The sequence below is a fragment of the Nannospalax galili genome, unplaced genomic scaffold (assembly GCF_000622305.1).
Source record: "Nannospalax galili isolate Female #2095 unplaced genomic scaffold, S.galili_v1.0 scaffold325, whole genome shotgun sequence".
NCBI classification, from domain to species: Eukaryota; Metazoa; Chordata; class Mammalia; order Rodentia; family Spalacidae; genus Nannospalax; species Nannospalax galili.
In genome coordinates, this window is record NW_008355159.1 from 488,244 (window position 1) to 499,246 (window position 11,003).

The 11,003-nt window shown below is 44.4% G+C and overlaps 1 protein-coding gene across 7 annotated transcripts in view; it reads left to right on the forward strand.

The window, feature by feature from the left end:
* The window catches only part of Rai2 (retinoic acid induced 2), an 83,028-nt gene that overhangs the window by 18,716 nt on the left and 53,309 nt on the right, over nt 1–11,003 (forward strand). For 3 of the 7 annotated variants that reach the window (XR_607935.3, XR_001872882.2, XM_029555607.1), the window contains exon 1: nt 20–320. The exons of 3 other annotated variants lie outside the window; for them this stretch is intronic. The gene's annotated coding sequence lies outside the window, so the exon portion shown is untranslated. Of the gene's footprint in view, nt 1–2; nt 321–11,003 lie in introns of those variants that run through there. One more of the 7 variants, XM_017802957.1, reaches the window with a different exon arrangement.

Below are 11,003 nucleotides of genomic sequence, written 5' to 3' on the forward strand. Positions count from 1 at the left end.
GACCCGGGACGTTGGGGAGGCGGCGCCGCCGGTAGGGTGGGGGCCCCCGAAGTGGGTCTCGGTCCGCCACCCGCGCTGGCACCGGGCACAGAAGGTGGCGCACGGCGCGCTCCACGCCGGGGCACTGCCCTGGGCTGGTCTCGGGGATCTGCGGTTCTGCCCCGGCTCAGAAAACCCAGAGCCTTCCAGGCCCTTCGAAAGATGGATTCTGTTGACGTATCTGGCGGCCCTGAGGAGCCGGGTGGAAAGTTGGGTTTTGCCAGAACGTGCTGGGCTCTTCTTTGTGCCGCTCAGCCAGCCCCGCATCCCGCTGGAGCCAGGTGAGTGCAGGTCGGCGCCTTGTGAGCCCGGGTGTCCCCCAATTCCCAGACCCGGGGTAGCCGCACCAGCTGGGGCTTACTGCCATGTTAGGCACCGAGCAGCGTTCTCACTGCGATTTTTTTTTTTCTTGCGTGCTTTTCAGTGGCTCCTTTTACTGCGGAGGGAGTTATTGCCTCCCTTCTCCTTGGCTTCTTTTCGGGGTTGGGGTTGTGCTCCGTGTGTTTGCTTGTTTGCCATTTAAAGCCCGACTATTGTTCAGGATAAGCTCCGCCTGGGTGGGGAAATGGCATCCCACCACAGTTGCTGGCAAGGGGTCGAAATGTTGCCAAACAGCTGCTGCTTTGTGCTTCCCTATCAGAAGTCCCTGGAGTAGGTTTGGGGCAGGATGGATGCATGGAGAGATGAGACATGAAGGAAGAAGGTGGCTTTGGAGGAGTGGATTGTCACCCACCCCATGGCACGCAGTCAGCCTGCCTTTCTGCCTGCCAAACTTTTATGAATATTCCTTTTGTGGCAGAGGGAAGCCTAATGAATTTAGCCCATTTTTCAAGGACAGACAACCCGGCTTTAACAATGGTTTGGGAACTTAATCAATGAGAAAGGAAGGGGAGGAGGAGGAGGGGGGAGGGGGAGGAGGGGGGCAGAGGAGGGGGAAGAAGAGGGGAGGATGGGGAAGGAAACATGCCACTGAATATCTCATGAGAAAAGAATCTTATATATGTTGAGGAGGAGGAGGCGGCGCTGACACCATATCAGGGATGTGGCTGCTTCTTGCCCAGTCAGGTAGAGGAGAGGTGGGCAGGGAGCAACATCTGGGTGGCCGCATTCCTGCAACTGTTGGTTGCTCTTACCTGCGCCCTTGTGGTACCACCCACCCTCATACCCCCACCTTCTGGGCTGCCCAGACCTGGCAATGGGGCTTGAGAGGCGGTTTGCGGCAGCGAGAGGGCCAGCCCCCTTCATCTGGCGTTTTTAAGGATGTGTAAATATTTTGCTGAGGATAAGTGACATCAACAGAATGATATTCCGCAGAGCCCGGGTGTGCAGCGATGATAAATAGATACGGCCAAACAAAGTTTTGATAATCGCGTATTCTCATGGCTCGCTCTGTTTCATTTTGTCTTTGTTTTTGTTGGTTTAGCATTATCTCGCATCCTCTAATGTGATCCCTGTATTTAACCGATTCTTGGAAGCTTTTCTTCAGAACCCAGAGAAAGAAAAGCAGCCAGCAATGAGAAAACAGTTCTTTGCCCCGCCTACATCACACAAGGATCTTTTAGCGTTTCCCAGAGACGCTTTCCCACCGTTTTCTAGATGCTTGTCCTCCTTTGAGTCATCAGAATCGTTGGTTGGTAGACCAAGATACTTCAGCTAACTTTGATAACGGGGCTGTGGCAGAGCCTTTGTTACAGTGGTATTAGAGGGTGGCAGTAGGGAGGCCAGTGGGCAGAGAGCCTTTCTCCAAGGTGGCACAGTACACCCACTCCCTACTCTTCATGTTTTTCTACCAGAAGGGCAGTATAATAAAGCTGTGCTGCTTGCAGAAGACAGGATGGGCTGGAAGGCACAAAATCAGAAGCCATAAGCCTGGTGGCATTCCAGTTTCTCTGTTCCTTAGTACTCTGTGGAAGCCACTCCCCAACCCAGGCAACTCTATCCCCTCCCCCACAGACACACAATATTCTGCAAATTGGCATTCCCTTCTCAACCTGACAGGTGCCCACTAGGTGTACGACATAGGCTGCCCTGCACAGCTAACCAAGTCAGCTAGGAACTTGTGGGGCTGGGAGTGGCTTGCTGTTTTGGCACTAACTCAGGGGATCATTCAGCCACCCAAGGGGGTTCCTTTATTATTCAAAGAATCCAACACCACCTGCTATGAGGTTTACCCCAGGAAAACTTGCTCATCCCTGAAACAAATAAGAAAACGTTTTTATTTTGTATTTTTCCAGGTGATGCCCATTGCGAGCTTGAGATCTCTTTGGTGGGCACTTAGGCAAGAAGTGTAAAATCAATTGCAAAATTCTGTAACCAGAAAACAGAGGCACCCAGACAGGGTCATCTGAGCTGCAAGAAAGAAAAGCACAGGCTTAGAAGGGGTTTGACAAGGTGTGGCCTGGAGCGCGTCAGTGCCAGTGACCAGAAAGCTCTAGCTCCAGTGACATGGGGACTGGGAGTCTACTGGTCTCCCAAATCCCTTGACCCAGAATGGAGCTATTCTGTATGTGCAGACAGCCACAGTGTTCTGAGGGGCACAGGAAGAAAATAGCAAGTGTCTGTTCTCAGGCTCCTCCCATCATCTTAGATTAGTGGAGAGAAGGGAAGTGGGGAAAAATAAATTGGGAAGGGAGCTAACATCTGTTCTTGTCCTCTGTCTGCCAGGCACTTAATATGTGACAAACCTTTCCAGTGACCTTGTGGCCTCAATGAAGCATTATTTAACAGATAATGCTCAGAGAAATTGCGAGTCCCGAATCTGATTCCAGATTTTGGTGATTATGATTTAAAGGAACAATATGTTCTTCTGCCCCTGTTCAAAGTCTCTTATTTATTTTTCCCAAAGGTCAGAGTCCTCAACCCATACTTCCTTCATAAAACATGGTACTTAATTACTCTGTGTGTGTGTGTATCTGTGTGTATGTCTGTGTGTGTCTGTGTGTCTGTGTGTGGAGACAGCCAATTCACCTATGCTGCACACATGTGCCAAGTAGATAGATTCAATTCAGTTCCTAACTACTTCAGATGGTGCCCTTTCAGTTAGAATCAGTCAACATCTACTATTACTAGATAAATGAGAGTTGAGTGACCAAATGATGGAACTGATGACGTGAACAGCAGTGGAGAGGGAGTCATAAATCATTGTCAAGGGAGTCGGATTGGGTAGAAATTCAGAGGCTTGTATGTTTGGTGAGGACTCTTGGTGTCATGGTCCAGTTTGGAGCATTTTGTAGTTCTATGCTGACAAGTCCAGGTTTAATCGTTATAACACCTGTGTGAGACTATGAGACCAGAAGTATTAATTGCATCATGCAGATGAAGAAACTGAGATTCAAACAGATTAAAGGAAGAGCCCAAGGTCCGTGATGGAAACAAAAGGTAGGTGAGGGAGTTTTGAGTCCTTACTATCTCTCAAACACTAAATAAATATGAGAAGTAGATTTGCCATTCAATGCCCTCAATTTCCTTTTAATCAGATTTTAGTCCCCTGGTAATTCCAGAACCTCTAAAGAACAGGGGTTTGAATCCATAAATGAAAGGTTTGTGGCTGCTGCCTCTCTGATCAGAATATAAGGAGACCTCAGAGAATGAGGCTCTCTAGGAGGGGAAAGGATAGCTAATTGCACTTTTCCCATGCACAAAAGCCTGTGTTTGGATTCTGAATTAAGCTTGATTTGGGGATCAGGGTGACATCCTTGCTGTAGAGTTAGGAGCTCTTTGTCTTTGGAGAATGCCTCTGATTGCCAATTCTCCCTCCCACCTGATCATCTGCCTGGGTGCCCATCATCTCGTTCTTTCTGCACTCATGGCCTCTCCTTTGTGACTCATAGTTTTTGATGAGCCTCTTGAGTCTACTGCTCATCTGTCCTCTGATGGCAGCTGGTGAGGAAGGCATTTTGGCAGCTACGTTATTACTTCTAGATTTCATACATGACCCTTCCTCCCTTGCCATGCAAAACCACACATGCATGCACAGGCATAGACACAGGCGCATGTAATTTGATCATGTTTCTGTATCTGCTTCACCAAATTAGATTGCTAACCCACAATTGTAATAAAAAGAAGTACGTGACTTTGGTGATTTTCTATCCCAGTCCCTGTGTTGAATGAACCAAAGTAGCGAAGATGGAGGCAGCTCAACCAGCTGGTGCCCAAAGGAATGGTGGGGTACTTTCTGTTTTCCTCACAGCTGTGGGGCAGCCCCTGTAACGTAGGCATGATCTTTCTTAGTGTGTTTGGGCTAGTATAACCAAACAACTTGAACTAGGTGGCCTATAAGCAATGGAACTTTATTTCTCACAGTTCCAGAGATGGTATATCAGGATCAATATGCTAGCAAATTCACTATCTAGTCAGGGCCTGCTTTCTGATTCATAGATAGTGACTTCTCAATGTGCCCTACCACGGGCCAAAGGTACAAGTGAACTCTCTGAGTGTTTCTCTGACTCCCTCTCTCATTCCATCCTTCCTTACCTCCCTCTCTCCCTCCTTCCCTTCCCTTCCTCTCCCCTTCTTCTCTGTGGTGCTGAGGACAGAATCAGGGCTTTGTGCCTGCTAGTCAAGTGCTGTACCATTAAGCTACATCTCCTGCCTTTTGGACTCTCTTTTATAAAGGCACTAATCCCTTTGGTGAGGGTTCTGCTCTCATGATCTAATCATCTATCAGAGCCCCCACCCCTTAATCCAATCACCTGGTAGGGAGAGGATTAAGATTTTAACATGAATTTCTAGGGGGACATAAACATTCAGATCCTTCATGGTTCTAGAGCTTTTCTGAAAAGGATAGAGCTGGGATCTTAGAACATACCAATCTTGGTGGTTCCAATTTTTACTGTCATCAATAGCTTTAACAACTCCATACTTACAGGGACTTTTGGGGCACACCTTGTTCATACCTGTCACTCCCCTTCCCACAGTTTTCAGCCTTGCAGTTCAGCATTCTCTAATAGAAATTCTTATGGTGATAGAAACAATGCAGATGGGTACTGTCCCATACAAAAGCCTTTAGCTACATTTGATTGTAGAGTGCTTGAAAGCCAGCTTGTCCCAATTAAGGTGTGCTATAGGTAAAACATATGCACTGGATTCCTAAGATTTAGTATGAGAAAGAATGCAAAATAGCTCATTCCAAATTTGAAATTACACTGTGGTACCATGTTTAAGTGACATTTTGAATACATTACTTAAATGAGATAAAATTAAAATAATATTACCTGCTTATTTTAATTTTTAATGTGTCTATTAAAACAGTCTAGATTACTTATCTATTTCTACTAGATAGCACTATTTTAGAGCATATTAACTACCAATCTTGTGATGTCATAGCACCTGCAAATGTCTGTGGGGGAGGTGAAATGAGGGGAGGCTAAACATGTCTCCCTGGTAGATGGGAGGCCTGTTGCTCACTCAGTAGCCACAATGGCTGGCATCAGATGATTGTAGTTCTCAGTAGCTAAGATACCATTTTGGGAGTTTCCCATCAGGCCTGCCTGCGATCATGTTTTGAGGAGTGTAGGCTTCAAAGACCTAATTTGGAGAGCAAGGCTGGCTGTGGGACTAAAAGGCAGGCTAGCTTAAATAAAGTGAGCCCTTCCCTAATTTTTGCCCTCAGTTCTCCAGAACACCCAGCCTGTGCTCTCATCCTTAGGAGAGTTATATCTTGCCTATACCACTAATTTGACACCTGCCCTAGTAGTTGCTTAAATTAATATCATTCCCAGAGATTTGTGCTTGGAGAATAATGTCTCAAGTAGATATAGTCATGCTGAGAGTGGGTTATTTGGAGCTAGGACCACCCTTAAAGGAGAGAAAGAAGAAAAGAAGATACGGTCATTTTCCAGTAGCTTCAAAAGAACAATAAAGACACAAATACGGTTTGTATAAGGAACATAGAATGCTTGCAGGGCAGCCCAGTTGCGCCACACATGAGGCTGGCTACCTGAGTAGAGGAAAGCACAGGGGTGGGAAGATTTCAGCTGCTACTGCAGGATCATCTCGGCTATGGCCATACATTCCTGGACCCTTCCCTGGGTGCTAGGCAAGGCATGAATAGATGGGAGAGCAATGGAATAATGAACTTGGGACTGCGATGATTTATAGGTCAGGCGCCTGTGGCTCTGGCTCCTGAGGGCGCTGCCCCCACAGGGAACCCTTGGCTGACCTCCTCAGGCTCCTCAGAAGGAGCTGGTTTTGTTTCCCATGGCAGAAGCAGACTGTTTACTGGAGCACAGGAAGAATCCGACATTCTGGTGAAAAATAATTCATTAACAGCCAGGGTATTACCAGTTCCCTGGAAAGGCTCCTCCAGCTGCACTAAAGCAACTGTTCTTTTTCAGCAACAGAAGCAAGCCTTGCTAGCATCCAAGACTGGGTGTGTTGGGGCGTTTTTGTTGTTATTTTTGCTTTTCTATGTATGGCCACTTTTGCCTTATAATTCAGAGAAAGGAACAGAGGCCTGGAAGAGTCAAAATGGTGTAGCTGTCAGCCGGCATTTCCTTACTGATTTAACCCTGGAAATCTAAGCTGATGAAGCACGTCGGCTTTTTTCCTATCATTCCCCACCCTCAAGCTGGGGACAGTGCAAATTCGTATAGAATGTTCCAGAACTAAAGGGGTTCCAGGGAATCATAGCACCTGCTCTTAAAATCCTTTGAAAGCAACTGGCTAAAGGGTCCTCTTCTACCTTCCCACCACTGCACACACCCGGCAGAAAGTGCTATCTTGGTTGTGTGGCATTCCTTTGCTTCCTATTAATTGGCACAGTGGGGCCAAAGTATGTGATTCATCATCCCAGTTTTGAGGGCATTTGGAAAGGCAGGCAAGCATAACCAAGAGAATAGACTGCATGTTTTGCTCACTAAAGAATGACTGAATCTACATAAATAAAATAGAATGATTCAAGAAGCTTTTTATGCTCTGGAAAAATCTGCTTTAAAAAAAGTTTCTTGTCTGTTTGTTTCTTGATGTCTCCATCCTCAGAAGGGTGTGCCCAGCTAGCAAGAAATGGGAAAGAATAGCATTTCCTTGTTTTAGTTAAAAACAAAAAACAAAACAAAAAAACCCCACAAAACTCCAGTTGCAGATTAAGTAAGGCCCAATGTATTGATTTTGGTTTTGTATGGAACATAACTAGACAATCATTGTATTTTATGAGATATTAATTTCCATCCATTTAGACTGGAGAAATGTGCATTTAAAATGCCCTACCATCATTATGGTATTTCTTAATGTTCGAAGGTACTGACTGAAAACCTATTTCATTTATGTGGAAAGACAGTACCTATGCCCTTAGTAAGCACAATCTTAGGATTTTTGGAGAAAATAATTTTTCCCTTTTGTTAACTGCTAAGATTAATGTGTGTTAAAAGTTAAGTATATTTGGCTTTATCTGGAGCACAGTTTCTCCATTGTGGCCCTGTTGACATTTGGGACCAGGCCAGTCTTTGTTGTGGGAGATGATTCTCTGTACTGTGGGATATCCAGCAATCTTCCTGACATTTACTCACCAGAGGCCAGTAACATCACCCCTTCCTCTATCGTGAACCCTGCCAAATGGCCCATTTGTGACAAAATCATCACAGTTGAGAACCACTGGTCTAGACTAAAATTTAATAAGTAATTTGTGGTTTTTAGAAAATTTAATTTGAAATAATAAAACACACAGTGTCCTTACTCTGAATTTTATATATAAGATTCATGGGGATGATTAATTAACAGTTGGAAGTGGGTCATGCACCTGATTTTAATTTTAAAGATGGTGGAAGGATCTGTAAGATTTATAAACACAGAGGGTGTGTGTGTGTGTGTGTGTGTGTGTGTGTGTGTGTGTGTGTATTTTAAGGCGTGTGTGTGTGTGTGTGTGTGTGTGTATTTTAAGGCAGGCAATTGAATAAAGCTTAGGTAATTGGAGGGCACACTGTAATAGCAAGCAACTTCTCTGATTTTTCATCAAGAGAACAAGTTTAGTCCTCCCTAATTTCTTTTTCACGTGCACCTGATTCCAGGCATGACATCAAAGCTACTAGACATCTCCCTCCACCTTCCACTCCCTCCACTGTCATTTTTGCTGTAGCATCCTAAGTCAGAGCCAATTAATTTAGCCCTTTAGTGTACTTGTGAGCACTCCACTCCTAGCAGACTCATTCAGACTGTGACAGCTCTTTTGCTCACCACTGTGTTCAGTGTTTTCCAGTACTCTTGAGAACAAAAGACAAGGATGAGCCAGTAGTATATTTTTTTAAACAGTTATTGGGCCTTTAGATTGAGGTTCCCTGTTCTCACTCCTGGTTTGGGTTACCCTCACAGGGTTATTTCTGTGCAGCAACACCTCTTTTTGGGAAACTCTTCCAGGAAAGTGATACCAACACATGTCCTTTGGGCCCCAGAAAGACATATTACCACCAGGACAATCCCTGAGCCACATTCTTTCTGGTGGTCCCTTGAAAGACTAGAAATGAGCATCACACATATCTCAGGAAGGTATCGTGAGGGTAAACCATGTCTTGCCCACATGTGGAAGAAGAAGGATGGAGCTGTGGATCCCTCCTTAAACAGGGAAAATGTCCCCAGCTCACCCCTGCTGTACTCATCTCTCAGAGTGGGATGAATATCCAGGAGTGCTTGGAGAAGGGTGGGTATACAGTGCACAAATTAGTGAAGGCTAAGGCATTTTGCAGCCAGTGGAGTGAAGAGATCTTTTCCAAAGTGTATCTGTGGTGTTCACAGTGTCACACACAGAGGGACTATCCAGCAGGCTTAGCCAGTGAGGGAAGATGGAAAGGTGAGCATTTAAGGACTTGCCAAGACAGCAATCCACCTTTACCTGTGAGTTCCGGTCTCACTTGAAGAGTGTTGTAAGTCCTTTCTACCATCAGAAAGGGAGAAGCAATGAGCTGGCAGGGATCCACAGTGTGCTGGACCCAGACAGATAAATAATTGATTTGCAGCGTGTGCCACTTGGTCATTCTGAATTGCCAGCCCCTTTCAGATCAGGATTTGGGTGATGGCTGCAATACTGGTAGAGGAAGCAGGATCATAAATCTGGGCTTTGGAGGCTGATGGCGTGGTGCAGAGCCACTGGGGCCACTGGTGTGTGCTGCAGAAGCAAACAGACAGGTCCGAGGGGTATGTTGTTCCTCAAAATAATGGCAATGGAAATGGCTGTGAAAAACATTTAGACCCTTGTCATAAAAATGCAAACAGTCTTCCCACTATAGGGAAAAGCTAAATAAACTCTATTGCAGCTGTATTAAGTAGAAACAGATTTGAAAATTGAGTGGGTTTTTTTTTTTCTTTTTCTTTTTCTGAGACACTTATTTATAGCAGGTTGGGCAAAGGCTGCCACTATCTTTTGTGACTCCGGAAGAGTGTTTTCCAGATGGTCCTTGCTTTTTTACTTTTATTAAGCTTAGCTGAATACAGTCTCACTTGGAAAGGGTCATAGAAACTGGTGGGGTTTCTTTTTGTTTTGTTTTTCTTTTTTCTTTTTCTTTCTTTTTTTTAGATCACAGAAGCCATTGATTGATTAACAAATCAATGACAGGAATGGGTTGAGCCTGCACTGATGAATTTCTTTTTGCATTTTATAATGAGACAAATTCCAAGGAAATCTCTTTTGACTATTAATAAAAAAAAAACTTTGAGGACTGTAAAGGGCTATATTTCCTATTCATTCACATTTTTTCTTTAATAATACTCTCCTCTTTACTAAAATTCAGCAACAGCATTTCCTTTCCAATATCTAAAAAATGTCCAGATACATTTCAGATTGAGCAATTAGCTCTAACTACAATTCCTTTTCATGAAAAAAAAAATCAGTAACCTGTTACATTGAATATAGCATTACCGAATGTGAAAATAGCAATGTGAGACCACTTGTCCAAAGATCTTTTGTGACCTATTGTTTGAATGAATTTTTAAGAAGGTTAGAAAAGAAGGATTATTCTCTGCCCTTCCAGATGGGACACATCCACACTAGGAACTTCGAGCTTTGTGTATGCTCTTAGGAGCTCGGCAGCCAGACTTGACATCAGCAAAGTTGAAACTTACAGTTTAAACTACACAGGGAATCATTTTAGAATGTCGCAGAAACCTATAGGCCCCATAGGCTGGGTTTGCAGACTACTGCCTACATGAAACAAGATTTATGAACATTCATAGTGAAATAGAACAAAAATGAAAATGCGGTGCATTTAGTTTTTTAAAGTTAAGCCCTTTTCATTTTGTGGGATTTCCCTTTATTCTAAAATGATGTTGTCCACATTTTTTGGTATCAAAGTCTCTTTATGATGGATTGAGATAGTCAATGGCATTTGGGTTTTAACATCTTTATTTAACAAAGTCAAACGCTATCATCTGTGTGCTTGTGTGTGTGTGTGTGTGTGTGTGCACGTGCACGCGTGCCTGCATGTGTAAATGTTCCTGTGTGCACATGGGGAGGCCAGAAAACCACCTTAGCTGTTGTTTCTTGGGTGCCATCCACCTTGTTTTTAAAAATATTTTATTCTGTGTGTATGAGTACATTGCCTGCATGTAGGTAGGTGTGCCCATGTCATACAATGCCCACTGAGGTCAGGAGGTTGGATCCTCTGGAACTGGAGTTATTGATGGTTGTTAGCCATCTTGTGGGTGCTGGGAACTGAACCCGTGTCCTCTGCAAGAGCAGCCAGTGCTCTTATCTGCTGAGCCATCTCTACAGCCCTCCCCAACCTTGTATTTTGAGACAGAATCTCTCATTGGCCTGAAGCTAAAAAAGTAGGCTAGGCTAACTGGGCAGGGAGCCTCAGAGATCCACGTGTTTCTACCTCCCCAGCACTGGGATTACAAGTCTGTTCAAAGATGCCCTGCTTTTTTTTTAAGTGAGTTCTGGGGATCAAACTGAAGTCATCATACTTAAGCACTTTGCTAAGCTATCTTGCCAACCTGTATCCTCCATTTTACAAAAAAAAAAAAAAAAAGATTTTATT